The 4,051-nt window shown below is 35.8% G+C and overlaps 1 pseudogene; it reads right to left on the bottom strand.

The window, feature by feature from the left end:
- Nucleotides 1-472: 472 nt before the first annotated feature.
- Nucleotides 473-3,218, bottom strand: LOC110584840 (annotated as a pseudogene).
- Between the last annotated feature and the right edge of the window lie 833 nt (nucleotides 3,219-4,051).

The raw sequence follows: 4,051 nt of genomic DNA, 5'->3' as shown, positions 1-4,051 counted from the left end.
ACATCTAGGGCCAAATATTCAAAGGGCATCTAATCCTTTTTCTTCCATGATGGCAAGTTTGAGCTATTAGTTTCAAATAATACATGCATTGCCAGTCCTTTTTCAACAGAACAAAAGGACGTCACTGGAATATTTTCTGAGGCAAGAGGATCGAAGAAAGTCATCTTACTTACTATGGCTAAATTGCATGGCACTAGCCACACAAATCAAAAGGCTGCTTTCAGTGGTTCTGGTAGGCAAATCTGATTTTCTACAAGAATTTGAGTTTAGTGGAACTACAGACAGAGAGATTATAAAATATATTATTTTTATTTATTTATTTATTTATTTATTTATATTTTATTTTTTTACAAGAGTTTATTCTTAATTGTACAACAGAATCTAAGATAACAGTTCATTCTAGCTATAGATAGCAATAGATACTATGACAGGAAAGCCAAATGTTTAAACAGGAATGGAATAAGGATCATCATTACCTCAGGCACAAGGAACAGCTTGTTTTTTTGCCACATTTCTTAATAACACCATGGGGAGCCCTTCCCCATGGCCTTTGCTTTTAGCTCCTTGAGTTTCTTCTGTCCCTCTTTCTGTTTCTGCTTGAATGCCTTATCTTCCTCATCCATCTCCTTGGCTTGCTTTTTGGGCTGATTCAGGGATTTCTTCTTCCCACTCTCTTGGCCAGAAATGGCACCTGCCTCACTGTGAGGATATTTTTATAGGAAATACTCAAAAAGTAATAAAACATATTATTTTAAAGAATAAATTTAATTGCACATTATATTTTTAGAAAGAAGCCATAAAAATCAACAGAAAGCACAAGGGTTGTTTTATTCTGTGCCATTCCATAATTTTTTCATATAAAACAAAGATTAAGTATGATTCATAAGTACATAAAAATCTATAAATTTCGAACTAACATATTTCTATTGTAGAAAAAGCAGATATTGTATCACTATTAAACTCTTACAAATAATGTCATAAATCATTCTCTTTTGGGACAAATTTTAGATATGCAATTTGGAAGACAATGAGGAAAAATCACTGCACTTTCAGGAGTTGAACAATTGTTTAAATGTCTTAGAAAAATTATAAAATATATACTATGAAACATTTTATAATCTAAAAATAAAACAATAGGATTAAAATGGATTATTCAGTGCTTTCTCAAGTATGAGGAAAGAAATACTACCAAACTTAGTTGTGGTTTTCTTTGAACATACCAATTTTTTTTTTAATTTTAAATTTTTATGTTTTGGGGCACCTGGGTGGCTGAGTCATTAAGCGTCTGCCTTCAGCTCAAGTCATGATCTCAGGGTCCTGGGACCGAGCCCAGTGTCGGGATCCCTCCTCTGTGGGGAGCCTCCTTCTCCTTCTTCCCTACTTGGGCTCTCTAGCTCTCTCTCTGTCTCTCAAATAAATAAATAAAATTTAAAAAAAATAAATTTTTTATGTTTTTTACAGTGTGTGTATGGCAAATATATATCCTGTTAAGAGATAATTAAATAAATATGTTACCTACTTATTTTGTCTTTGATGTAAACACTGATACCTATTTTTGAACTTCTGTGGCAGATACAGGACTTATGGTATCAAAGTACTAAAGGATTCCTGTGAATGCTTCTTCTAAGGGGTATTAAATATTTTATAGCCAGTCTAATATAAAGGAAATAATTTGGCATGAGGATTCTATGTAAACGTAACTAAATTTTTTATCATCTATTTCATTACCTCTAAATATATTTTAATTATTTATCCAAAAAATTATGAGGTTGTTATGAAGGACAAATGAGAATGCATAAATGAAGGAATCTTGAATACAGGCTGTTGAGACCTTTATGGTCTGATCTCAACCTGTCTATCTCTGCAGTTACATTTACCATTTTCCTTAAGGTAATTGTTCTAGATTGTGTCCTTATAGTTGTCCAATAAAATATAAGAAACCCAGTTAAATTTGAATTTCAAATAAGCAATCAATACTTATTTCAGTATAAATTTGTCTAAAATATTGCATGGCGGGCGCCTGGGTGGCTCAGTTGGTTAAGCGACTGCCTTCGGCTCAGGTCATGATCCTGGAGTCCCTGGATCGAGTCCCGCATCGGGCTCCCTGCTCAGCAGGGAGTCTGCTTCTCCCTCTGACCCTCCCCCCTCTCATGTACTCTCTCTCTCTCATTCTCTCTGTCTCAAATAAATAAATAAAATCTTTAAAAAAATAATAATAATAATAAAATATTGCATGGGGCATGTTTATATTAAAAATATTAAGTAGAGTCGAGCTGAATGGAGTAAAGCAGAACAGACTATGATATTGATCCCATGCAATGCTTGGGATATAGTTATACTAAAAATAATAAGTTGTCTGTAGAAAATTCAAACTTAGCTAGGTGTCCTATACTTTTATTGATTATATCCAGTAACCCTAACCATTGCTAATTTGGTTAAGCTTGGAACTATGTTTCCCAGAGCCTCTTTCACCATGTATAGAATTGATCAAAAGAGTTGGACACTGAATATAATTTAAATGATGGAAATGAAGTGGCCACTATCACCCTGTAGGTCTCTGTGGTCAGATAGGGTAACGGACATTGTCTGTTGGGTTTCAGTGAATTTTCGCTTTCCTCAGTTCAGCCTCTAGCTGCATCTTGACTGCTGATCTTCATGAGCAATAATGGTTCCAGAGGCTTGATTGTGGCAAGAGCTTCCATAGACCTCTCCAGGAGCTGGCAGGGACATGCTTAGATTCTCAGCTCTCCCTGCAAAAGCTCCAATTTGCCCATCTGTGTTATACTCCGAGAAGCCTTGTTAGTCTTTGTGTTTGCTCATCCAACCAATCTTAACTTCTCAGCTCTCAATTATGGAAGACCTAATTCCTATAATATCTATGACTTTCATAGTACTCATCATGGTTCTTTATCTCTGACTAAATTCAGATAATTGTGGACAATGAAAGTACAAATGATTGTATCTGGCTAGTTTCTTTCAATGTAATGTGGTAAATATTGCAATTTGCTTAGTGTGTATGCCACTTCCTTATGGGTCACATTTTGTAGCTAAGTAAGCCTGCCAAGACTTGAATATACTTATAGTCTAGAGGCATCATTATTTCCCTGTAAGAAAATTTTGCTTATGATTTTCCCAAATGCTCATCTTTTTCCAAATTCTCTAACAAGTCTGTCAAACCCATCATGTATGGACATCCAGTATGCCTTATTCAGCGCCATGATATTCCTGACAACATTACTACTGATTAGGGAATTTCCTTTGCAGTAAAGAAAGGTTAGAAATTGGCTTGTGCTTGTAGAATTTCCTGTTATTAACCTTCGATCTTAACCACCTGCTTTTAACTATCACTGGCCTGAAGAAACAATGGCAGGCACAAGATACCTTGTGAGGCTGGGGTCATGTTTCCCAGGATGCAGGATATGCTTTGAATCAGTGACCCATAGATGATCCTATTTCTTTCAGAATCTATATTCATGCATATGAAAGGCAAGGCAGTGAAATGGGAGTGATTCCTCTTACTATTACCCCTAGCAATTCATCAGCAAAAGGTTTGCTTCCTATCATGAAATGTTTGGCTGCTCTTTTAGAGATAATATTTCCTACTGGAGGAAGGATTAATGGAAAGGTAAAGTCTTCCTTAAATTGGGGTTAAGACTACATTGGCTGTATTGGGATTCTCATGACAGTTAGTTAATGGGCAAAGAAAAGAGTTAGCATACCTGTTGGAGTGGCTTTTTCTGACTTTCTGGAGGAATATATGTTCGTAGTAGAAAAAGTGGAGAGAATGTCTCATTCACGAGATCCTCTAGAACCCCTCTCAGAAATCCCTTGTGCTAAAATAAAACTAAATGAAAATTAAACGACTTAGTGCAGACATGACTGTGAGTTGCTCAGACACTATAGGGCCATGGATTTGGGTCACTCCACTAAGTGAAGAACCATGACTAGCTGAGGTGGTTTCTGAGGTCAAAGGGAATATGGAATTGGAAATAGAAAAACGTTATAAATACCAGTGATGGCCACGTGACCTGTTGTAGAATTGGGGATTTTA

Source organism: Neomonachus schauinslandi, chromosome 7, assembly GCF_002201575.2.
Source record: "Neomonachus schauinslandi chromosome 7, ASM220157v2, whole genome shotgun sequence".
In the NCBI taxonomy this organism is placed as follows: domain Eukaryota; kingdom Metazoa; phylum Chordata; class Mammalia; order Carnivora; family Phocidae; genus Neomonachus; species Neomonachus schauinslandi.
This window is presented reverse-complemented; position numbering and strand designations above follow the sequence as displayed.